The sequence below is a fragment of the Phodopus roborovskii genome, unplaced genomic scaffold (assembly GCF_943737965.1).
Source record: "Phodopus roborovskii unplaced genomic scaffold, PHOROB, whole genome shotgun sequence".
NCBI classification, from domain to species: Eukaryota; Metazoa; Chordata; class Mammalia; order Rodentia; family Cricetidae; genus Phodopus; species Phodopus roborovskii.
Genome location: NW_026125675.1, coordinates 992,155 through 1,018,845, shown reverse-complemented (window position 1 = coordinate 1,018,845; position 26,691 = coordinate 992,155). Strand labels below are relative to the sequence as shown.

Below are 26,691 nucleotides of genomic sequence, written 5' to 3'. Positions count from 1 at the left end.
ACTTGCTTGTTATTTTACTTTGTTTATATTTTATGTGTGCTCATAATTCGATCTGGTAGGCATATGTGTCTAGGAACGTAATTATTTGTTTTTGCTTTTCTATTATTGGAAAATCATCATTCCTATGTTTCTTTGCATTTCTGTAGCATTATTTGTAATGTTTTTTATTTTATTTATTTGACCTTTTCTATTTTCCTTAATTATTTCAGAAATACTTTGTCAATTGTGTATAACTTTTTAATTTTACTTTTTTTTTGAGATGGGGTCTCACTAGATAATTCTTCTGAGTTGAACCTCAAATCTGCCAGTCTCTGCCTCATAAATAACAGGAATAAAGGCAGACTTTGTAGATATTAAAAGAAAAACAAAAAACAAAATGATTTTTGAAGGAATGTTGTTTGTGCTTTTAGTATCATTTTTTTTTTTGGCCTTAGATAACTTTGTGTTTACTTATCCCTAACCCTTCCATATTATTCTTTCTTTTTTTTTTATTTTACATGTTGACCTCAGTTCCTTCTCCCTCCCTCCCTCTTACCCTCTCTGCCCCCTCACATGCACCCTGACCACCCTCCCCTCCCATCCCCCCACCTCAATTCCACATGTAGGGCAATGCTATCAAGGTGGGGTCATGTAAATCTATCAAGTCATTTGGAGTAGGGACTAGGCCATCCCTCCTGTCTCTAGGCTAAGGGAGTATCCCTCCATAGGGAATGTGCTCCCAAAGTCCTTTTGTGCACCAGGGATACATCCTGGTTCCACTGTCTGAGGTCCCTTAGACTGCCCAGGCCTTCTGAGACCCATGCTCAGGGGGTCTGAGTTGGTCCAATGCTGTTTTCCCAGCTATCAGTCTGGGATCCATGAGCTGTTTCTTTGTGTTTCTGATATTTTTCACTCAGCAGAATCAACATTTTATTTTATTTAATATTGTTCCTGTTCACTTAATATTTTCTGTATGGGTTGAAAATGCATGACTTAGTGGCATATCACTTGCATAGCATGTATAAGGCTCTGGATATTATCCTTATCATGGTAAAGAAAAATATGTCGTTTAGTAATATATTCATGACAAATTGTCCTATCATTAATTTATCTCCAAATGGTAGCGTTTGCATTACTTATGAAAGTTTCTTTTGATGAATACATAATTCTGTATTTACAGAATTTAAAATGTCATTGTTTTATTGATTGACTTTTGCTATGCTTGGGTCAACCAATGTTCTACCACTGACCTGAACTCCCAAATCCATATCAACATTATAAAATGCTTCTTCCTTATTCTGTGTTTAGCTTTATTGTTGTACTTTTTTTTTGGACCATTGAATTTTCTCTTTGTCTTTGTTTTTCTAAGTGTGTTCTATACCTTAGAGATCATTGAGATTGTAGAATCAGAAAATACACGTGTTTCCTTTGTTTTTTAAAGATTACTTTTTGAGAATTGGAATTAATATAAAATAGCCTGATCATATTTAATGATCTCAATTTCATGAGTTTTCATTATATTAGAAATATGTTAGGCATTGTCTTTTCAACTTAGGTTTTGTCTTTCAAATGCTTTTATTTGCCACTTTAATTTAACATATGTGATAAGTTTGCTATTGTCTCATCTTTTCCCCTATATGTGCTCTTTTTTTAAAAAAAAATCTATATTCTTCTATACTTCAGATTGGATAACATGTGTTGATATTCTAGTTCACCTTTTCTTCTACCATTTCAAATTTTATGTCCAGTGAACTTTAGTTGAGAGATTTGAATATTTATAGAATATGCATTTTTATAGAATTTGCATTTTAAAAAATTCTTTACGTTTTTGCAATTTCCAACTTGTTCATTTAATACAAGTTTATTTTTTTATTTCTGTTAATGTAGTAATGAGAGGTTATTTAAAACCCTTCCTGCTAATATTATTTGTTTTACTCAAAGGTGGACACTATAAAGTGTGTTTTCTCATGAATATGGATGATATTTCATATTTCTTTGTTTTCTCATAAATTTGGAATGTATCTTCAACATTGTGAGTGACATTCTGTAGATTTCCTTTATTCTTTATTTTCTGTAGAGTATTTTTGTTTGTTTCAGTAGACAGTAAAATGGCTGAAGTGAAACTCTCAAATGTGCCTTGTGGTAAACAGTATTGAAAACTCTGCATAATCCTTTCAGCTTTATTTACATCATTTGGACTCTGACCCCATATGCATATTTGTATATTTCATGAGTTTTACCAGATTGGGCCAGTTTGTATCTACTTTGTATTTTTTTTTTTCAGTTTTCTCACATTTAGTTACAGACTGTGGTATTCATCCTGAATTTTGTCTACTGACTTTTCAAGCCACATGGACTGTGAAAAATTGTGTGGGGGAGTTAGCTAGAATTGGATTGTATATTTGTATTCTTAATTCCACATGCACTGAGTTGTATATTGCACTTACAATTACACTACAGAATTTGACAAATGTTATGAATTAGGCTTTATTTATTTTTATTTATATTTTTTCTCTCAAGATTAAGCTACTAAAGATTTAACAGATGCAATTATTTACTGCTTTGGCCTGGGGCTGCCATCAGGCAAAACTTCCATGTGTTAATTCCCTTCTTATTTCTTGATGCTGCTTCTGTGATTTGTGACCTATATCATGATTTGTCTTCAAAAACCTTCTTAAACATTATCCAAGGTGGCCCTAGTAAATTTTTTCTTGATTTCAAGGAAATGAATACAATTATGAAAATGTTAATTTTTTTTTTACAGAGATAAATAATGTGATTTCTGGGACTTATATTCTCCATTAGCTTACATGCCTTTATTTTTTTAAGTGGGATTGTCATTTTAAGTGTTTACCATAATAAAAAAGACAATTATCACATTTTAATTATATATTACTATCTGGATTTAAAAAAAAATAGGACATGAAAACAGAAGGTTTATCAGAAACAAAGAATAGAATCTTTGATGAAACAACAACAAACAGAGAGTAATGGTGGATCAATACATTAATATACATGGTGCACATAGATGAAAATGTCACAGAGGAATGTTGGGAGCTGTCATTTTGTAAATATGCTTCTCTTATTGGTTAATAAATAAAGCACTGTTGGCCAATAGCAAGACAAGATAGGTGGGACTGGGAGACAAGGAGGATTCTGGGAAATGTAGTAGAGGAGAGTCAAGATGTAGGGACTTGAGAGCAGAGGTCCAGACCCTCTCTCCAGTAAGATGAGACCACGTGGAAATACTTAGATTAATAGAAATGGGTTAATATTTAAGACAGAGCTAGCCAATAAGAAATGCTAGTAACAGGCCAACAGCATTTATATCTAATAAGGTGTCTCTTTGTGTTATATTGGGGGTTGATGCAGCTCTGGGAAAACTGCTCATTACACAGGAAGAAGCTTATTGTTTTGTGTAATGAGTACATGACAGTAGAATTATACGACTTAAGAGAGAGTATTTGTTTTGAAGGCATCTTCAGCTAAATAATTTATATTAAGATATCTACAAAATCAGGAGGGCAGTGCATGCCTTTAACCCCAGCAATCTGGAGGCAGAAGCTGATGGATCTCTGTGAGTTCAAGGCCAGCCTGTTCTACAGAGGGAGTTCCAGGACAGGCTCCTGTCTCAAAAAACAAAAACAAAAATTATCCCTCCACACAAACAGAAATATATATATATATATATATATATATATATATATATATATATATATATTGCTGTTATTTTCTTTGTTCAGTTAACTTCAGTGCATTAAGTATAAGTAGTGTCCTACTAAAATTCATATCTGTTCATAACCCCAGGTTGTAACCATATTTAGATGATAAGTTGTTGGTGATAAAGTCATCTTGGGTTTAGTGTGACTGTAAATTTGCACACAAAGGGATACAAGTGGAGAATTGAAGGCATAGGCAATGATTGGACTGATCCAACAGAAGCTGGAAGAGGCAAGATATAGTTCCCCACTAGAGCTTGTAGAGGGGATGTGGTTCTGCTAACATCTCAATTCGGTTTCTGGCCTTTAGAATAAAGGCAAAATAAGTTGCTGTTGGTATATACTATTGAAAGGATGGCCATTTGTTATGGAAGTTCCAGAAAATTGACACTCTATCCTCATGAAAGTTACATGCCTTTTTTTATTGAGTTGCCAATGCACTGAGTCAGGTGGACATTTTTATAAACAAATCTATGCATAATAAAACAGAAAGGTGATTGCATAGGTATCTATCCATAAACACATTTGCTTTTTGCATAGCTTGTATGTTCTTTTGGTATGTAAACATGGTAAACCTGGAGTCACCAGTCTAGATGTTGGTTCAGAGTCTATCATTGATAAACCATAAGCTTGTGTGTGATTTATTTTTCCTTCAGCCATGTTTGTACAAATGTTGCATATCTTTATGTGTTCTGTCAGTTCCATAACTCTAAGATTATGTGTCTCCCCCTCCCTCTGCAGATATGTAGTTTGACAGAAATGTATAGTTGTACTATGTGCACTTTGGTGGATAAGAGAGAGTATTGGAAATGAATGAAAAGATAATATCACTATAGTTTAAATAGAAATGGAAGACTGTGAAAATTTTAAATGCCTACTCATGTTTCAGTTACTGTTTGTATGTTGTGAGGACTAATTGATTTCCAGTCAAATGTCCTTTAAGTTTCTCTGACTGAATAAACCAGAAATTACCACATGAAATTTTATTTTTAGAAGGTTTAAGGGAGCTGGAGAGATGGTTCAGTGATTAAGCACTTGTTGCTCTTGCAGAGAACTGAGGATTGATTCCCAGGACACACTTGGCAGCACACAAACTTTTGTAACTCTAGTTGTAGGGGATTTGCCACCCTATTCTGGCTTCCCTGGGCACCAGAGAAACAGGAGGGACACAGCCATACATGCAGACAAAATAACCATATACATAAAATTTAAAAAATGGTTTTAGGCTAATCATTCTAAATAAGTAGAGAGTGAATTTTTTGATAGCAGTAATTCTTTACATGCATGTCCATATTCATGTTACTTCTGAAACACACAAAATAGTGGAATGGTAAGGCACTGAAGACTTACTTTTGGAGAGCCTTTAAAATTTGGTAGTTTTTCATTCATTGTTTAAGGATCAACTTCCCTTGCATGTAGGAGTTTCCTGTCTTTAGGTCCTAGATTGCTAGGTCTAGAAGGTTTTTTTTTTTTTTTGACACTATACTCATTGATGGTTCTGAAGGCTAGATTGAAGAAATGATTCCCCCAAGGCAACAGTAATTTTCTGAGGCTTCCCTCAAAGTTCCTTTGTTTAATTTTTCAGTCTCCACAGCTGGTTTGTGTTGTTCAGACTGCTCTTCTTCCTTTTGCTTTATATTTTGAATCCTCAATTTTCTTCTCTTGGCCTTGTATATTGTCTTCAGTACTATGGACCTGCGTTTGCCCTGTTTTATCTTGAGGCAAGCTTTAGTTGACAGTTTTGAATTGGGTCCACATTTCTACTTAGTTGAGGTGAGGTGGAAGTTAGGTCATTAGGGGGTCAGTATGGCTGAACTCTTTCTTAGTGGAGTGTGAATGACAACTTTTTTGTTTTGTTTGGAGGTAATTATTATCCACGGAGATGGAATCTGAACAGACAAGATTGTCAAACATTTATTTGGAGCCCTCGTTAGAAGGCACTCCCATAAGGATGGAAGGGAGAGAAGAGAGAAAAGGAGGAAGCTCTTGAAGAGGAAAGTAAGCATCTCACAACCTTTTGATAATCTCTACTTCCTTTATCTTCTGTTTGCTCTTAGCCTTTTGCTCTTTCTCTCCCCATTTGCTTACCCCTCTCCCCCTCCCTTCTCTCTGAGCTTCCCTTGATTTCTCTGCTGGAAACCTCAAAGAATGAAATACTACTTTAGTCTTTCGTAAAACAACCACAGATCTAAAGCCTTTGCAGCTCTGTATTCAGAACCCCAGTTTAGCTGTATGCTCAGCACTAGGCAGTGGTAAAGCCAGCAAAGGGGGTGGGGAGAAGGGGAGGAATGTTGGGAGGGAAGAGGAGAGGGAGGGAAAGAAAGAGGGAGGAAGAAAGGAGAGAGGTAGAGGGAAAGGGAGGGACGAGGGACGGAGGGACTGGGAAAGAGGGAGACGGAAGGACAGAGAGAGAGAGAGAGAGAGAGAGAGAGAGAGAGAGAGAGAGAGAGAGAGAGAGAGAGAGAGGGAGGGAGGGAGGGGGAGGGAGGGAGGGAGGGCGGGAGAGAAGAGAGGAAGAGCGTGAGCGCGCGCTAGCTAGCTGGCAAAGCAGAGACAGACTGAGATAGGGATTAGGACAGAGACCTAGAGAAAGAGAACAAGCCTCATTCTATCAGGGCTTAGCCTCCAACTTGTTTCAATTCATTCATCCTTTTCTCCTCTGCTTCGGGGAAGTGACTGTGGCACTCGGTAAGAGACAGAGATGTTCCCTTCTTCCCCCTCCCCCAAGCTCAGGTCTCCTTTCCAGATAGCATCTCTCCCCCTTTAGGAGAGTCTCCTTGGGTTGGTCGGGAGGCGAGACATGCTATGCAGCTGCGATGCTATCGTGGGTTCCCCAGTGGGACTGGTGGAAGCCCAGAGGCGGCATTTGGGCTGGGAGGCGCTGGGGTAAAACCTGGTTTGAGGAAGGGGGGTTGCGATGTGGTCGAGTATGCACGATTTGCTTCATTGTCAGTGAATTGTTGTGTTCCTCTTTGGAAGGAGGTCAGCATTGACCTTGCAAATTGCTTGGGGGCCCGACAGCTGCTGCAGAAAGCCACAGAGTGGCCCCTAGCCAGAGCAGACAGCACTGTCATGACCCCCCAGACAGCTCTAGGCACCAAGGATGGGGTAATGGCTGGAGCTCTCTCCTTTAACTCTTTCTCTGCAGCTGTGTTTGGCTGCTGGAAATCAGAAGGAAGGAGACTGAGCAGCCCCTTCCCTTCACCCTATTGCAGTTTCCAGATGCAAGTGAGTAGAAAGTTGTAAATAACTGTTTCCTTTCAAGCAGGTGGAGCCCTTCCCCCTTCCTTTTAGAGGTTCACTGTGGGGTTGGGCCCAGAGTTCTTCTACAAACTTGGGAATCTTTTCTTGCTTCAGTGAGGGAAGCCCTACTGGAACCCACTCCTAATCCCAGGCGGCTGTGTGGACAGCCTAAACCATGATTCAGATTTCTCAGACCCCCCCCACTGGGGGCATCTTCATAGGTCTAGAAGTGTCCTTGGGAGGAGGACAGAAACACCTGATGGTTTGAAGAGCTTTCTTCCCAGTAGGCTGCCCAGCTTCCTGAGGCAGGGGGAGGGGCTGCTGGCAAGCAGAGGAGAGTGTGAAGAGCTAGGATTTCCATTGTGAATGGTTTGGATTATTGAGGGTTCCTCAGGTTCGGTTTCTCTGAATATATCTGAAACTATTGTATCCCTCCTGAACTTGTAATGGACCAGGTCTGGTTGCGTGAAGAGGCTTCTCTCTGTAGATAGTGACACTGTCATGTCCCTGGTAATAATTGCAGAACAAAATTGTACCAATTACTAACATTTTAAGTGTTTAATGTTTCTGATCTGGGCTGAGGGTTTAATGTGTATTACCTCTTTGAATTTTTTTATGTCAAACCTGTGAAACTGCTGGTTGCTGTTATCTTTGGTTGACTGATAAGGAAACTGAGGTACAACAAGCTTAAGTAGCTTGTTCAATGACAGAGAACAGCCATTTACAGTGGGGAATGAAAATACAGCCCGTGGATCCCCAGGCTTTCTCTGTTGGCCAAGTATAGGAGCAGTTGGCTTTGGGGAGCAACTAGTGACCTTGTGTAGTGCAGTAAGAACTGCGAGAGGTGTGGGACCTAGACTTCCTTAAAGGCCCTAGAAGGCTGCTTTTGACCAATCTACTTTCTGTTTTAGAAAGGATGCCTATAAAAACTTTACTTTCCTATGGTCATAGCTGCTCAGACTGTATCTTTTAGATATGAATCCTGCTATTTCTGAGAGCTTGGCCAAACATTTGTGAATTGTAGAACTTTCCAGCTAGAAGGCTCTTAAAAGCCATTAAGCTCTGATTGAGTTTTTCCTCAGCACCCCAATTGTTGACTGCTGCCTATTTAAATTCCTTGCAATGACAGAGAGCTCACTAGGCAGTTCTTTGTAGTTTTGAGCAACTATGTCAGAAATTTTCTAAAAATTATCTATGCTTTCTGTTCATTGGTTCTTTGGAAGTATCTGGAAGAAACTTGTTATTTCTTAATAATTTTTCTTCAGCTAATTGAAGATGGTGATCATACCTTCTCCTCAATTCTTGGGTCTGATAAGACTACAAATTAAAGGAGCAGGGTTGACTTTTGGAGAGTAGACTTTTTATTCATGTTTGTCACCTTCAAACTCACATCTCACAACTTTCTCAAGCAGCTCTGATAGTAAAGGTTCTGGTCCTTGGAAGAACTGGCTATCTTTGTCATCTGGACTGCTGCAAACAAAGAAGTTCTCTTTTGTATTTCTAAAGACTAAAGACCCTTTGATACTAGTCATTCTAAAACTACAGAAAATCGACATAATAGCTAGACAATAGGTATGGAGCATAGGGAATTCCAGAGTCAAAAATTAAGAAGAAATATTATTAAAGAGATATTGGAAATGGGGGTGACTTTAAGACTCATACATGATATAGAAGCTAGAAGAAAAACTTATAGAATGTCAGATATCACTGAGGGGATTCAGTACAACCTGAAAGGAAAGGAATTAACCCTGCTAGAACAAAGCACATGTAGCAAACCTGAATTCTACTCCTGGCTCTGGTTATTTGTCAGTTCCCTTAGACACATGACTTCCCCTCCAAGAGTCTTAGATTTTCCATTTACAAAATGATTTGGTGTATTTAGCTCCCAGAGCATTTCACATTTGAAAGTCTTGGTGTGAAGTTTATAAACTCTCAGGGGTGTGAAGGTCTTAAGAACCAACCCAGAGTCAGTGCTTCTCAGACCTTAATGAACAACAATGCCTACTGGTATGGTTTTAAAATACTAATTCTGATCTGGGTTTTTAGGGTGGTGCCAGAACATTTCAATGCAACTTTCTAGTGTAGCGGTTGTAAAACTATCTTCATCAATTCAGTTGTTTATAACTTGTTTATTTCTCACTATCAATGCATTGGGTTATAGTCTGCCATCGCGCAGAAGCTAATAAAGGTGAACAAAACATACATATTCTCTGCTTGTTTGAGGTTTATCATTGATGGGGAAGAGGCTGGTGCTCTTGTAACCACACAACTATGCCATTTTAGATAATGATGCATAAGTATGGGGGATGAGTTATGTGAATATATAATAAAGAACTTGGGGGTTTAAGCAAAGCTTGAAGGTATAGCAAGCTTATCATTTCCATAAGGGGGAGGGATTGAAGCTACCTAGAGATCCATAGGGATCAGGATGGTGGTGGAGGAGTAGTTTTGTTGATGGACAGAGAAGGGGGTAAGGAGGGAGGGAAAGAGGAACATATACATTGGGACTGAGATGAGAGATATGTAGTCTTTTGGAGGGATTTTAATCTTTGGTCAGGAAGCATGTTACCTAATAAGAGGGTTTTAAGTAGGGCTATTGACATAGTCTAAGCTGGATCCATTTGATATAAAGTTATTAAATGCCTACAATAGTCCAAAGAAAATGTGGAAGACACAGAATAGATTAGACTTAGTCTCTGTTCTCTGAGATGACAGAGTCAAGTAGGAAGGAGAAGAAATATGCAAGCAATGCCAGTATTAGTAATGTAAGATCTAAACACATGAAAGAGAGACAAAGGACTTAAAGGGGAGCAAAGGGAACTCCTGGAAGTGGATTTTGAACTGTGAATTAAAAGTTAGATAGATTTTAAGCAATGGTGCTTGGGAATAGACAGTTATACATGATGAAATAACTTATGTATGAGGAATGTTTGGAAAATAGGTGGTAAACTTGACTACAAACCATAGTGAAGGTTAGCTTGGAAAAAAGATTTATGTACAAAAGAGATGAGGTGGCAGTACTTGTGAGCAATCAATCGGACCAGGATAGGCTAAATGGCTTGATCTACCTGAACTCATGCAGATAGTACTGAATTCCAAGAGCTGCTGAATACATTTGAAATGTGGGCTTGGAGCTCAGCAAAGAAGCCACGTGGAGACATCAGTATGAGAGTCAGTGTCTTTTGATTTTTGAAATAGGAAAAGAGATTCAACTTTTTTTTTTTTGGTGAATGTTTATCTTTAGGTTACAAGGGAAGGAGATAAACCCATGTGAAGGCTAGAAAAGGGAGAAGGGAGAAAGTTGAAAGAGAGGTTTAGCTTCAGCCACTCACTGATTAGATTGAATGTATATCCTTTTCCCTCAGTGGAGAGTACAGTTTTGAACAAAATAGGAATGTTGTTGCCACCTTAGTTTAGATGGGGAGCAAGGACTTATTTTTACAAACTATTGAATGACATGGCCGTAAATTACAGTTTTTGTGTGGAGGAGAATGTACTACTCTAATAGGGAAGATGTGATCACCATTATTATATTTTGCAGAAGAGTTGAGTACTGACAAATGATACTCAATTTTGTGCAAACAGTCCTTACTGACAAATGATATTCAATTTTGTGCAAACAGTCCTTAGTACTCTGAAGCTCACATGCTTGCTAACATTTAAGTTGGATGATGCACAACCATTTTGCAGATATCTGGCAGGTATATACTGCAGTAGTGGGGGAAAAAAAGGAAAGGTGCCTTTAGGCTTCTGTCCACAGGAGCATCCCCTTACTTTAAAATCAGATGATATGTATTACATGAACTCACACTTCCATCATGCCAGTGCTCTCCTTAGATCCCTGGCTTTGTATAATCAGCAATTTGTAGAAAAACATGAATGACAGAGAAAACATTTTTGTCAAGAATCATATATTTAAAAAAAATCTCTCCCATCATGGATTTCTGATAGCATAGTTTGTCATTTATTACTGAGCTGGATACTGACTTAGTTTCTGACGCCAACTTACTTGTCATGTGTGAGCTCTAGTTTTGAAAACTATATGATTGGGGGGGGGAGGTTGGCTTATTTATAACATCTTCCTTAGCTATAAGGTTCTGCAGTAACTGTTCTGTTCTCTAGAATCCTGTGTGCTAACCATGTTGTACACATAGTTTGATTTAAGCCACTCAGCGAAGCAACACTGCCCATTTTGATAAAGTATTCTGAAGCTTTGGAAGAGGCCATGGAGAGGTCTCTTTGTTTTTATATTCCTCAAATGGATGAAATTGTGACTGTCCTGAGAGTTGAAGAAGGAACTTACTCCTAAGATCTGGAGTAAAGCTAGATTTCAGGTGCTATTTTCATTATGGGCATTTTGAAAGCAGTGAAAGTAACTGTAAAATGGAACAGGACACTGGGAAATAGTAGTGTGGTTGTTATCTTGTATGCTCAAATGGAATGGCCCAGGTGTTTTCTTCCTAGGGGGAATGCTGGTTGGTAATAGGAAAACATTTTTTTACTTGTACTTGAAACATGATTTTAAAGGTATTGATGTCTGTACACAGTATGTCTCCTCACTATCCACACAAAGAAGAATAAAAATCTCTAGGCTGTGTATTTAGAGTGGCGATTTTCACTTTGAAAATGCTTTCTTGAAAGGAAAGGGTATTATATAGATTCTCTTGAAGGGAAAGGAGGTGCATGCAGACAGAATTATGTAAGTGGTTATAACATAAAATAACTTTTCAAAATAGTACAAGACGGAGCTCAGAAATGGCATGATTCTTAGTAATCATGTATAGCACTCTTATCAGTGAGTGAATATGGACACGTTTTCAGTGTGAATGGTCCCAGGAAAGGCTATTTATTACTATCTGATGATTTAATCACTACCTGATGGTATGCAGCTGTTATTGTTAGCAAGTTAGTTTTATTTTGAAATGAAACATGTTTTCTAAATCTAACCTATTGGCCTTGCTCCATGGCAATGCGAATTTCTATTTCCTTTCCTATAACAGCCATTTACACACTGAAAGATGGTTCAGTCCTCTTCACACTTTCCTGTACTCTGTATACTCCCAGTCCTTCAGATCACATGCCACATATTTTGAATACTTTCTGTATTAGGCCCTTCGTTTCTAGCATGGCTCATTTCTTTCTTACTACACTTTTATCGATTGAGAATTTAATATAACATTTTGATCATATTCACCCCAACTCTTCCTATATCGAACCTCTCCATTGTCACCTCTCTACCCACCCAGCTTTGAGTTTTCTTCTTTTCCCACCAAAAATCAAGTTCAGTTTGGGCTGGCCGACTACTTGGGAGTGAGGCTTGCCCAGAAGTGTGGTCATCTTTTCAGATTACCAACATTAGAGAAAGTTGCCTGCCTGCCTTCCAGTACCTATCAAGTGTCAATAGCTCCTTAGTTAGTGGTGTGATTGAGTGCCTATCTGTCACCTTCCATGCTGGAATTTTTGTCTGGCTTGAGCTTATATAAGTCTTGTGCCTGCTATAACAATTTCTATGACTTCATATGTGCTACTATCCTGTTGTATGCAGAAAATAGGTTTTTGATATCATCCATATAGGTCATATGGTAAGTTAGTAGATCAACATGACTCCCAATGTTTGATGGCTAACCCTAAACCCATTCCCTTATGCACAGCTTCCCAGAACTTACATTTTAAAAGTCCCAGACAACGTTCAGTCTACTTCAAGACTGTAAAGTCTACCTTTATATTTTTTTCATGGTATAAAAATAAAATAATCACATTATGGAAAATTTGAAAATTGCATCTAACATCCAGAAATACCTTGAAATGCTTCCTTTCAGATATGTTTCTGTGTTTACAGGATCATTAGCTATGTGTGTGTGTGTGTGTGTGTATGTGTGTGTGTGTGTGTGTGAGTGAATGCATTTGCATGCACACACACATGTTTGTGTTTGTGTGTGTCATAGCTACTTTTCATTAATACTACAATTCTGAGAATTTTCACCTTATTAAACAGCTTTTCAAAAATTTTAACTGGTGCATAATTGTTATGTCATCATTATCTGACAGCCCTAATTATTGACTGTTAAAATTGTTTTCAATTGTGAATAGCTCTGTAGTATATATTTTCATGCATATCATCTATCATTATTATTTGAACTTTACCTCTTTAATGTCTCAAATGCTGCTCTGGTGAAGTCTTCTATAATGAGCTTATGTAAAAATGCAGACTCATCTCCCCCAATATGAACCTCCTTTTTCTTTTCTTCTTCTTTGATTTTGCATCATCACTTAACTAGATTCCATACACGACATATATTAGAAAGTAAGTACAGGATTTCCTCCTATTTTGTTGATGATTTTATCCTATAGTAGCTAAAATTGTCTAAATGTACATAATACTTTTTAAATGAATCATTGAGAAGGATGGAGTGAGAGGCATTGCTGAGCCCCAGGATGCTAACTTGTAAAATCTCTTGATGTTCATCTGAGATCATTGTGCTATAGAATACAGGCAGTGTCTGTTTATACAGCTGCAATAGAGCCACCTTTTTATATTTTTTGTCAATCTGACATGCAAAATAGTAACATCACTTTAGTGTTTATTCTTTATTCTTTTTTTTTTATTATGGTAGATATGTTTTTTTAAACATTCCTTTATTCTGTTTCCTTTTATATACATTAATTTGTTCTAAATTTAAATGATTTTTACTTATTTTTCTGTATTTAGTAGACATAAGACCATTCTTACCACGATGAAAATATTTTTCTGTGTACATTTTAAAAGAAATTTTACATATGTTGATCTTAATTTGTGTGTAATTAAATCTATCTCTTGATTTGTAATTTACTCTCATGAATTATATTGCAGTTCGTCATTCAAAATTTAATAAGTGCTTGAATAGATTTTGTTTAGATTTCATTGTTTCTGCTTAACCCTTCTGAAATTTATGTTGATGTATGGTGTGAAGTCATTTCCTAAATGGTTTTCCCCTTTAGTTGTTTCACAGCAGCAAATATTGAATAATTCATTCTTCCCCTCAGTTGTTTAATATATTGAAATTTTTATATATAGTATGATCTTTTGGGGATTTTTTCTACTTTCCATTCCTGTGGTCTGCTTCTTCTTGTTTTAGTTATACTGTTTCAATATTATTGTAGCTTTTAAATAATTTCTATCACCTCATCTCTCCTACTTACTGTAACTGAAGGAGAACTGAACCTCAATTTGTTTACTTGTATTGACTGTATAATATACCTTTACTTCTGCAAAGGAGAACTTTGTACTATTGTGGCAGTTAATTGCATATGGCTATTCTACAAAGAATTTGATATTTGAAATTTAATATCTATTTTCCCACTTTGTTCAATTGTATCATGAAATTATGGCTTAAAGTTTATCTTTTTATATATTTTTTAATTTAATTTATTATTTTACATGTCGATCCCAGTTCCCTCCTTCCCTCCTTCCCTCCCTCCCTCCTTTCCTCACTTTTACCCTCTCTGCCCTCTCACATGCACTCTAACCACTCTCCCCTCCCCTCCCCCCACCCCATTTCCATATGTAGGGGAATGCCATCCAGTTGGGGTCATGTAGATCTGACAGGTCCTGTGAAGTAGGGACTAGGGCTTCTCTCCTGTCTCTAGACATCCATGGGGGATGTGTTCGCAAGGTCCTTTTGTGCACCAGTGATACATCCTGGCTCCACTGTCTGAGGTCCCTTAGACTGCTCAGTCCTTCTGGCTGAGGCCCATATTCAGGGGGGCCTGAGTCAGTCCCATGCTGGCTTCCCAGCTATCAGTCCCATGGCCCGTTAGCTCCTCCTTGTTCAGGTAAGCTGTCTCTATGTGTTTCTGCAACCTGGCCTTGTCCTCCCTCTCTGCATCTGGATTCCAGTTTGGCTCAGTGTTTAGCTGTGGGTGTCTGCTTCTGTTTCCATCAGCTACTAGATGAAGTCTCTATGATGACGGATAAGTTAGTTGTTGATCTCATTATCAGGGAAGGGCATTTATGGTAGCCTTTGCACTGTTGCTCAGATTGTTAGTTGGGGTCAGTCTTGTAGGTCTCTGGACATTTCGCTAGCTTCAGTTTTCTCTTCAAACCTATAATGGCTCCCTCTTTTATGTTCTCTTTCTCTGTCTCTCTCTTGTTCTCTCTCTTCTCTAGTCTATCCATTCCTTGCCTGAGTCAATGTTTCTAGTCCCACATTGTTTCAACTCCTCCCCTTCTCTTTCTCCTAGTTTTCTCCTCACTCACTCTCCCCCCCCACTCCCCATATGCTCAGGAGATCTTGTCCTTTTCCCCATCTGTGAGGGAAGTTGTATGAAACGTTTAGGTTCTTCCTTGTATCTTAGTGTGAATTATAGGCTGGTGATACTTTGTTACCTCATTCAGAATGGAGTCTTCAAGTTCCATCAACTTACCTGTAAATTTCAAGATTCCATTGATTTTTTTTTCCTCTGAGTAGTATTCCATTATGTAAATGTACCACATTTTCTTTATCCATTCTCCAGTTGAGGGGCATCTAGGTTGATTCCAAGATCTTGCTATCACAAATAATGCAGCTATGAACATAGTTGAACAGATGTCTTTGTTGCATGGATGTAAATCATTTGGGTATATGCCTAAGAGGGTATTGCTGTTTCCTATGGTAGACCAATTCCCATTATCCTGAGGAACTGCCATACTGATCTCCAAAATGGCTGTACAAGTTTGCACTCCCACCAGCAGTGGAGGAGTGTTCCCCTTTCTCCACATCCTCTCCAGCATAAGTTGTCATTGGTGTTTCTAATTTTAGCCATTCTGTCATGAGTAAGATGGTATCTCAGAGTTGTTTTGATTTGCATTTCTCTGATAGCTAAGGATGTTGAGTACTTTCTCAAGTGTCTTTCAGCTTTTTTTATTTCCTCTATTGAGAATTCTCTATTCAGTTCTGTACCCCATTTTTAATAGGATTATTTGGTGTTTTGGTGACTAGTTTCTTGAGTTCTTTGCATATTTTTGAGATCAGCCCTCTTTCAGATGGAGGATTGGTGAAGATCTTTTCCCATTCTGTGAGCTGCCTTTTGGTTTTGTCAACTGTGTCCTTTGCCTTACAGAAGCTTTTCAGTTTCCGGAGGTTTCATTTATTAATTGTTTCTCTCAGTGTCTGTGCCCCTGGAGTTATGTTCAGGAAGCGGTCTCCTGTACCAATTTGTTCAAGGGTACCTCCCACTTTCTCTTCTAAGAGGTTCAGTGTGGCTAGATTTATGTTGAGGTCTTTGATCCCTTTGGACTTGAGTTTTGTGCATGGTGATAGACATGGAAAAATCTGCAGTCTTCTACACACCATCATCCAGTTGTGCCAGCACCATTTGTTGAAGATACTTTCCTCTCCCCATTGTATACTTTTAGCTGTTTTGTCAAAAATCAGGTATTCGTAAATGTGTGGGTTAACATCAGGATTTTCAGTTCTATTCCATTGATCTACTTATCTGTTTTTGTGCCAATGCCAGGCTGTTTTCAGTACATAGCTCTGTAGTAGAGCTTAAATGTGGGGATGATGATGCCTTCTGAATTTCCTGTATTGTACCGGGTTGTTTTGGCTATCTTGGGTCTTTTGTTTTTCCATATAAAGTTGATTAGTATCCTTTCAAGGTCAGTGAAGAATTGTGCTGGGATTTTAATGGGGATTGCATTGAATCTGTAGATTGCTTTAGGCAAGATTGGCATTTTTACTATGTTTATTTATTCTACCTATCCAAGAGCATGCGAGATCTTTCTATTTTCTGGTATCTTCTTTATTTTGCCTCTTTAAATACACAAAGTTCTTATTATATAGGTCGTTCATTTGTTTGGTGTTACCCCAAGTTACTTTTGTGTTGTTTGTGGCTATTGTGAAGGGTAATGTTTTAATGATTTCTTCCTCAGCCCCTTTGTGGTCTGTATATAGTACAGATTTTTTTTTTAAGTTTTTCTTGTATCCTGCTAGTTTGCTGAAAGTGTTTTTCATCTGTAGGAATTCCCTGGTAGAGTTTTTTGAATCACTTATGTAAACTATCGTATTATCTGCAAATAGTGAATGCTTAACTTCATTCTTTCCAATTTGGATCCCCTTGATCTCCTTTTGTTGTCTTATTGCTGTAGCTAGAACTTCAAGTACAATATTGAAGAGATATGGAGAGTGAGGGCAGCCTTGTCCCTGATTTTAGAGGAATCGTCTTAAGCTTCTCTCTATTCCATTTGATGTTGGCTGTTGATTTACTGTGTCTAGCTTTTATTATGTTTAGGTATGTTCTTGTTATCCTTGATCTATCCAAGACCTTTATCATGAAAGGGTGTTGAATTTTGTCGAAGGCTTTTTCTGCATCTTGGGATGTCACGTGGTTTTTTTCAGTTTGTTTATATTGTGGGTCACATTGATAGATTTTTTTATGTTAAACCATCCCTGCAATCCAGGGATTAAGCCAACTTGGACATAGTGGGAGATTTCTCTGAGGTATTCTTGGATTCAATTTGCCTGTATTTTATTGAATATTTTTACAACAATGTTCATGAGGGACATTGATGCGTAGTTTTCTTTCTTAGTTGTGTTTTTGTGTGGCTTGGGTACCAAGGTGATTGTGGTGTCGTACAAAGAAAGTTTGGTAATGAACCTTCTGTTTCTATTGTGTGGAACAATTTGAGAAGTATTGGTATTAGGTCTTCCTTGAGTTTCTGGTAGAATTCTGCACTGAAGCCATCTGGCCCTGGGCTTTTTTTTTTTTTTTTTTTTTTTTTGTTGGAAGGTTTTTGATGACTGCTTCTATCATTAGGTGTTATAGGTCTATTTAAGTTGTTTATCTGTTCTTGATTTAATTTTGGTAAGTGATAGTTATCCAGAAATTTGTTCATTGTTTTTTTGAATTTTCAAATTTTGTGACTTCAGGTTTTCAATGTATGACCTGAAAATTGTCTGGATTTCCTCAGTGTCCATTGTTATGTCCCCCTTTTCATTTCTGTTTCTGTTAATTTGCATATTCTCTTTCTGCTCTTTGGTTAGTTTTTAGAAAGGTTTGTATGTCCTGTTGATTTTCTCAAAAAAAACCTACTCTTAACAAAGAGTTGCAACAGCATTGATTTTCTTTGTATTGTTTTCCCGGTTTCTATTTTATTGATTTCAGCCCTCAAGTTGATTATTTCCTGGCTTCTACTCCTCCATGGTGAGTTTGCTTCTTTTTGTTCTAAGGCTTTCAGGTGCGCTGTTAATTCTCTTATGTGACTATCCTCAGTTTTCTTCATATGGGTGCTTAGTGCAATGAACTTCCCTCCTAGCACTGCTTTCAAGGTGTCCCATAAGTTCAGGTATGTTGTGTCTTCATTCTTGTTGAATTTTAAGAAGTCCTAAATTTCTTTATTTCTTTTTTGACCTGGGTATAGTGCAATTGTGCATTGTTCAGTTTCCATGAAATTTTAGGGTTTCTGCGATTTGTGTTGTTGTTGAATTCCAATTTTAAAGCATGGTGGTCTGATAAGACACAGGGGACTATTCCTTTTTTTTTTTTTTTTTTTTTTTTGTTCTAATCTGTTGAGGTTTGTTATGTTGCCTAGTATGTGTTTGATTTCAGTGAAGGTTCCATGTGTAGCAAAGAAGAAGGTAGTTCTGAGAAGGTATATGCTTTGTGTTTGGATGGAATGATCTATAGATGTCTGTTAAACACAATTGAGGCATAACTTCTGTTAGTTGTTTTATTTCTTTGTTGAGTTTCTGATTGGTGGTCCTGTCTGGTGGTCAGAGTGATGTGTTGAAGTCTCCCACTATAAGTGTGTGAGGTTTTATGTGAGCTTTGAGTTTTAGTAGTGTTTCTTTTACAAATGTGGATGGCTTTGTATTTGGAGCACAGGTATTCAGAATTGAGACTTTGTGCTCATGGATTTCTCCTGTGATGAATATGAAATGACTTTTGTTATCTCTTTTGATTGATTTTGTTTTGAAGTCTAACTTGTTAGATATTAGGATAGCCACGCCTGCTTGCTTCTTGGGTCTATTTGATTGGAAGGTCTTTTCCCAACCCTTTACCCTGAGGTAATGTCTGCCTTTGAAGCTTAGATGTGTTTTGTATGCATCAGAAGGTTGGATTGTGTCTTCGTATCCATTCTGTTAGCCTGTGTCTTTTTATAGGCGAGTTAAGACCATAAATGTTGAGGGAAAGTAAGGACCATTGCTTGTAAAAAATATGGAATGCTTCATGAATTTGCATGTCATCCTTGTGCAGGGGCCATCTTCTCTGTATCGTTCGAAACGAGCACATGACTAAATATCTTTTCATGTGTTTCTCAGCCACCTGCATCCTTTCTTTGGAGAAATGTCAATTTAAATGTTTGGAATGCTTATATTATTACTATGTACATATTATTATTGTATACACACAAGCAAACATGCATGTGTGCTCATGTGACAAACCCTTTAAAATATTTTTTCCTTCTGTAGTTTCTACTTTCATTTTCTTAATGGCTTTTATTTGTATTTTGGTTGGTCTTTTTGGGTTTCCCTTGGTTGTTTTCTTTCTCAGTCCTGGAGGGTGTATTGCCCTCTTCTTTACAATGAAGTCTTACTATATTCTATATAAAAAAGTCTTTGTTTCAATTCAAAATGGCTGTTCACTTTGTTGTTGAAGTCTATATATTTTTTTCTTTGATTTATTTTTAGGTAGATTAGTCATTCTTCTGTTGATGGACATGGGTTGATTCCATTTTTTTGTTTGTTTGTATGAGTGCTGTTACAGTGGACAAAATATTTGCTGACACCTAGTTTTGTTTTTCTGGTTTAAAATAACCTCTATACTGTATTCTGTAGTAGTGATACCATTTTACATTCTCACCAACAATCTGTCAGCAGTCATCATTATATCAGGGCTGAGATGAAATCTTTTCCATGGTTTTCATTTGCAGATTATCTCTCTGGAAATTAGTGATATCATACATTTATCTACATACTTGTTTGCCATTATTTACAGATGTCTTGTCAAGTTATTTGCCAACTTTTAATCCAGCTCTTGGTACTTTTGAAAGATAATTGAGTTCCTCATATGCTTTGCATATTAACACTTTATTACATGTATAGCTTGCAAATATTTTTTGTTTTCCATTTTCAAGCTATTTCAAGAAATAACTTGAAATTCTGAATTTATTTGTTGTGTAACGTTTATTTTGAGGTGATCCCATTTTGTTTATTCTTACCTTAGTTGATCATACTTTTGAGATTATGTTAAAAGTCATTGCACAGAATACTCCATAGTATCCATTCACTGCACTTTCTATAAGGGTTTTATTGCTGTAGTTCTTATGTTTTCATGCTGAATGTACTTGAAGTTGATTTTTGTACATGGTGAGAGGTCAAGATCCCTGTGTTTTAGATGTGCTGGGTGCCTGTTTGATAGGTGTTGCAGCACTCTTTGTAGGGATTGGAACCTTGAAGAAGTGGGACCTAGCTGAAAGTATTTATATTATTGGAGGCACTACTTTTAAAGAGGATTATGGCCTTTTTCATGGAGACACTGGCTAGTTACATGAGACTGTATTGTACAAAAAGATGAAGCCTGGTTGCTGCTTGTTTCTCCATGTGGTCTCTTCTACATCTGTTCCTGCTTTGGTGATACCATCGCAATGACACTCTCACCATTGGCTATTACTTGAACTTCCTAATCTTAAACTTTCATCCTCTAAGACTTATCTAATTAAATTTTCTTTTGAAGCTTCAGGATTGGTACGCTCCTACTGAAATACAAAGTAGAATCAATATAGAAAATTGGCATTGAGAGTTAAGTAATTACTGTAAGTATCTGAAAATAAGGAAGCTTCTTCAGCATTGGGTATATAGACCGTGGCTGAAGTTGTTCAAAGGAGCTGGGTAACAAAAATGTAGAATTCTGTAGACAGTATTACACACAATTTTCATGAAGGCTCAGAGGATGCAAATTCCATAGAATTGAGTCATATACAGATGAAGGTCTCATTAGAATTGGGGTAAAGACTGCCTTTGTAATCATTCCAAAGAACTTTAGTGAGCTATGACCCTACCTTAAAGTTTTATAGAAGACTGAATCTCAAAGTGATGATTAGTATATCTGGAAAAAGAAATGTGTAAACAAATTATACACAATATTTTATAGGTGCTTTAGACAGCATTCATTATGGTTTTAGAGGTAAAGAGAGCAGAGCATGAAGACTTAAAGGGAATTGTGGCTTGACTGGGGAATGTATTAGGAGAAGGTATGCAAGTGTGTGACTCAGAACCTACTTGCTAAAGACTTTATCCTGTGTAAAAAGCCAAGTGCTGTTCATAAAGACAATTTCCTGAAAAGCATCTCAGAAATCTGCGAGGCAACCCTTGTATTACATGAATTATGTATACTAAGGAACAGGCACTGAAGAGACTATGGGGCGATAAAGATTAAGGCACTTGGGAAGATATCCCTAGAGGCTAATAAATGGGGCTGCTTAGTGTTGGGCTTCCAGCCTTCAAACCTATGAGCTAACCAAGACTCTCTTTGAACTACTCAGCTCTAGCAACAAAATATGACATACAGTAGTTGAACTTCATTCTACATCTATCTATCTGTCTATCTATCTATCTATCTATCTATCTATCTATCTATCTATCATCATAATAGTGCCATTAACTTTTTCCATCATCTTTGTCAAAACGCTCAGTTTTCTGTAGATGCTTGAATGCATTTTTGTCTTATGTATCATGTTCCATTGGATTGTGTTTCTGTTGTAAATCAGTACCATATTGTTCAGATTGCTAAAGCACGAAATTACAACTTGAAGTCAGATAGTGTGGTGCTTCAGGTGTTTTTTGTTTGCTTGCTTGCTTGTTTGTTTTTATTTTTGGTTCAAGATTTGCTTTGGCAATTTGGCTTCTCTTTGGGCACTTTTTTGTCCCTTTAGTGATGTCATGTTTTCCTGATTGTACTTGAACTTTGTTCTCCTGCATTAAGACCTGTGTGATGAAGAATTAAGTACTTACATCAGTCTTTTTATTTTGGGATTGTCTAAGAATGTCTCTCAACAATAAATCTGTTCACTAATTCCGGGTATGTTTGTTGTGTGTTTGTTTGGTTTTAATTTCATCATGCTGTTTAATCAAGCACATTCACCTAGAAAGGCTTGTAGTAAGAGCACAAATAATTATCCAGCAAGTCTCTTAGAGACCATTTCACCCACTGCTCTGGTTGGCCACTAGTTTCTTGTCTTTCTCTTTAGCAATAGTGAAGTGAATTCCTTTTCCTCGGGGAAGAGGAATCCATGGTTTTTTGTCCTTGCCAATAACAAAAGTGTTGGAAATCTGGGTGGCAAAGCTGTTGCCATTGTCATATTTCACATGAACCACACCAAAAGAGCCATAATGTCTTTCTCTGTTGATCACACTAATTCTTCTCAAGTTAGCACCTCCAGTCACTATACATAGGTTACTGGTGTCAAACTTGATGAAGTCAGTTATTTTGCCTGTCTTCAAATCAACCTGAATGGTGTCATTCACCTTGATGAGGGATTAGGGTATGCAATAGTGTGAAAATCTTTAAGCCCAGGTGAGGGGATCAGGCTATTGAATAGTGTGAGCGTCTTTAAGCTCACAACTACTGCAGCTAGTGTAACAGTATGGGGCACCTTAAGTACAAACCCACTCAAACCCATGCCATAACAGATTGAGATCTAAGCTTTAGTTGCTTAGGTATGACCACTGTAGGCTATTCAGAGCCTAAGGTCAATGTAGTTCCCTGGCAAGAGTGTGGGTTGGATCTGAAGTCTATCTTGCAGCAGCTACATGTTCCTGTGTAACACTAGAAAGCATTTGAGGATCAGACTGTGTGTACAGACGTGGACTTGGTAACTGTGAAGGGTGCTCAGAGATGTTTTGTTCTGTGGTGTGTACAATGTTGGGGATTATGACTAAAAATTATTATGTTTAGTTAACTTTTGTATCTGAAGTAAATATTCTCTCTGTCCAGCTTATGTTGCTTGGGGGTTTCTTGAGGACTGATGTAGGAAATATGAGACTTTTTTTTAGTACTTTAGTACCTTTTCTTAGTAGTATATTATTGTTTTTAGCTTTTGTGAAAAACATTTTTATGTGTGGGTAGTTGTTGAATATGATACTTTGTAGGAGGAAGTGGTAGATAGAATCTAGACTACCATCTTGTTCTGCCTTTACTCAAATACTGCATGCTTTCCGATGCCATCATAAATGACATTAAAGATTCCAATTTCTGAATGTTTATTGTTAATGTGTAAGTGGAATTATATTTTGTGAACTGATTGAGCATCTTATGAAGTTCACCCTTTTGGTTTTACTGCCTATTATGTTCTTACTAATTTCTATATGGATGATTAGGCTTCCCAGAAATAAAGATGATTTTATATACTTTTTTCCCAGCTTGTATTCATCTGTCTTATTGTCTGCCTTTGTCTTGACCTTTCTGCCTCTATCTATATCTATCTATCTATCCATCCATACATCCATACATCCATCTGTCTTTTGATCTACTCTATTGCAGCTAGAGAGAATATCTATTAGAATTCCAGGAGCTCTTTAGCATTATCTCATTAGTTTTGATGCGAAATTGAGATTTTTTTTCTTACAGTGTCTGAATTTGTGAAAGGTACCTTTTTGCTATTGTTTGCTACAGGATTTGGTTATAAGTGTGTTGAAGTTTTGTAGATGATCTTTCTGTATTTTGTGGATATACTACTACCAACCCCATCCCATCCCCTTTCTGCTTCCCAGGGAGGATGAAGCCTCCCCTGGGGAATCTTCAAAGTCTGTCATATCATTTGGAGCAGGGCCTAGGCCCTCCCACATGTGTCTAGGCTGAAAGAGTATCCTTCTATGAGGAATGGGCTCACAAAGTCCATTCCTATAATAGCGATAAATACTGATGTACTACCAGAGACCTCATAGGCTGCCCAGGCCTCCTAACTGACACCCACATTCAGGGTTTCTGGATCGGTCCTATGCTGGTTTCCCAGCTATCAGACTGGGGTCCATGATCTCCCCCTTGTTCAGGTCAGCAGATTCTGTGGGTTTCTCTAGCCTGGTCTTGGCCCCTTTGCTCATCACTCCTCCCTCTCTGCAATTGTATTCCAGGAGTTTTGGCTCAGTGCTTAGCTCTGAATCTCTGCTTCTGTTTCCATCACCTACTAGATGAAGGCTCTAGGATGGCATATAAGGTAGTCATCAATCTCATTATCAGGGAAGAGCATTTAAGGTAGCCTCTCCACTATTGCTTAGATTGTTAGTTGGGCTCACCCTTGTAGATCTCTGGACATTTCCCAGTGCCAGGTTTCTCTTTAAACTTATAATGGCTCCCTCTATTATGGTATCTCTTTTCTTGCTCTCCTCTATTCTTCCCCTGACTCAATCTTCTTGTTCCCTCATGTCTTCCTCTCCCCTCCTTTTCTCCCCTTCTCTTTCCCCCTAAAACCCTCTCCTCTCTCCCCAATGCTCCTAATTTGCTCTGGAGATCCTGTCCCTTTCCCCTTCTCAGGGGGACCATGTATGCCCCTCTTAGGGTCCTCTTTGTTTCCTAGCTTTTTTGGTGACATGGGTTGTAGGCTGGTGATCTTTTGCTCTGTGTCTAAAATCTATATAAGAATGAATACATACCATGTTTGTCTCTTTGTGACTGGGTCACTGGGTTGCCTCACTCAGCATGTTTTTTTTTTTTTTTTTTTTTTGTTCCATCCATTTGCCTATGAATTTCAAGATTCCATTGTTTTTTTCTTTTTCCCACTGAGTCTTACTCCATTGTGTAAATGTACCATATTTTCTCATTCCATTCTTTAGTTGAGGGTTATTTAGGTTGCTTCCAGGTTCTGGCTATTACAAATAATGCTGCTATGAACATAGTTGAACAGGTGTCCTAGTTGTATGAATGTGCATCTTTTGGGTATATGCCTCATAGTGGAATTGCTAGGTCTTGTGGTAGACTGATTCCTGTTTTCCTGAGGAACCACCATATTGATTTCCAAAGCAGCTGTACAAGTTTGCACTCCCATCAGCAATGGAGGAGTGTTCCCTTTTCTCTACATCCTCTCCAGCATAAACTGTCCTTAGTGTTTTTGATTTTATCCATTCTGACAGGAGTAAGATGATATCTCAGTGTTGTTTTGATTTGTATTTCCCAGATGGCTTAGGATGTGGAGCACTTTCTTAATTGTCTTTCAGCCATTTTGATTTCCTCTATTGAGAATTCTCTACTTAGTACCCTATTTTTCTATTAGATTATTTGGTGTTTTGGTAACTAGCTTCTTGAGTTCTTTGTATATTTTGGAAACCAGCCCTCTGTCAGATGTGGAGTTGGTTGCTATGTTTTCTTGTTGATGGTATTCTTTGCCTTACAGAATTTTCTCAGTTTGAGGAGGTCCCATTTGTTAATTGCCGATCTCTGTGTCTGTGCTACTGGTGTTATGTTCAAGAAGTGGTCTCCTATACCAATTTGTTCAAGGGTACCTCCCACTTTCTCTTCTAAGAGGTTCAGTGTGGTTGGTTGAGGTCTTTGATCCCGTTGGACTTAAATTTTGTGTATGACAATAGATATGGATCTATCTGCAATCTTCTACATATGTTGAGGATGCTTTTTTTTTTTTCATTGTATAATTGTAGCTTCTTTGTGGTGTATGGGTTAATCTCAGGGTTTTCAATTTGATTCCATTGGTCTACGTGTCCATTTTTGTGCCAATACCAAGCTGTTTTTAGGATTGTAGCTCTATAATTGAGCTTGAATTCAGGGCTGGTGAGGCCTTCAGAAGAGTAACAGTGACTCTTAAAGTGCTGAATCAGCTTTGTATTCTCTGAAAAACTGTTTGGTCAAGGTATATCATGCTGGTTATGTTTCTGGGATCTGTTCTTTACTACTTTGTAAGGGGCTTTTTTTTGTATATGTTTATTAGGTATGTTGACCTTTTTATGTAATGGATTTCTTATTTTCATACAGAGTTATTCTGGCTTCATAAACTGAGCTAGAAATTTTCCTGCTTGGAGTCTGTATAAAAGTTTGTGTGTAAAGACTTAACATTATTCCTCTTCAAAAGTTTCATGTAATTTATCACTCAAGTTAAGGGTATAAGCCTCAGGCTTAAGTGTAAGCTTTTTTTTTTATTTTTTTTATTTTTATTTTTTTAAATAGATCAAGTGCTTTACAAGTTATTTTTTTTCTTGAGTGAAAGCTGAGTGCTCAAAAAATTTCTTCATAGGATTTCCTCATTAACCTTGTAATGTTTGGAATGTGTAAGGGCACACTTTCTTCCATTTCTAATAGTGGTTATTTTTATTTAAATTAGTTTAGTCTGGTAGTGAAGATTTGGATTTATTCTTGAAGTTTGTTTCTTCTCAGTTATATGTTTTTATTTAACCTACAGATAGCTATTATTCTATCCTTTAAAATTCTTATCTTATTGAATTATTTCTTATCATTTTTGAATAGATATACAATATTGATTAGTCAGAGGGATATAGAAGTCCTATCTTATTCTTGCATTGAGTGCCATTATTTCTAATGTGTCACCATAGACATAGGATTTCCTATAAATTTTTGTTAGTTCTCATTCTTCAAATGAATGTTTCAGTGTATTTGTAATTTGCTAAAATTTATTCTCATGCCTGAAATGATCTAGTTGCATGCCTATTGCATGCCAACTATTGAGATGCTTATTTACTTAATTTATTATGGTACATGCATATATTTTAATCATTACTGTGTTGTATTCAATGCCTTGCTTCTCATTTTTTTTTTCTCAGAATTATAAATC

General features: G+C 37.4%; 1 protein-coding gene and 1 pseudogene across 2 annotated transcripts in view; one reads left to right on the top strand and one right to left on the bottom strand.

The window, feature by feature from the left end:
* The first annotated feature begins 6,305 nt into the window (after positions 1-6,305).
* Gabra3 (gamma-aminobutyric acid type A receptor subunit alpha3) overlaps positions 6,306-26,691 on the top strand; it is a 179,433-nt gene continuing 159,047 nt past the window's right edge. Inside the window, exons 1-2 of one of the 2 annotated variants that reach the window (XM_051178249.1) lie at positions 6,306-6,386; positions 6,847-6,926. The gene's annotated coding sequence lies outside the window, so the exon portion shown is untranslated. The remainder of the gene's footprint in view (positions 6,387-6,846; positions 6,927-26,691) is intronic. The other variant, XM_051178247.1, reaches the window with a different exon arrangement.
* Positions 19,110-19,206, bottom strand: LOC127217403 (uncharacterized; annotated as a pseudogene).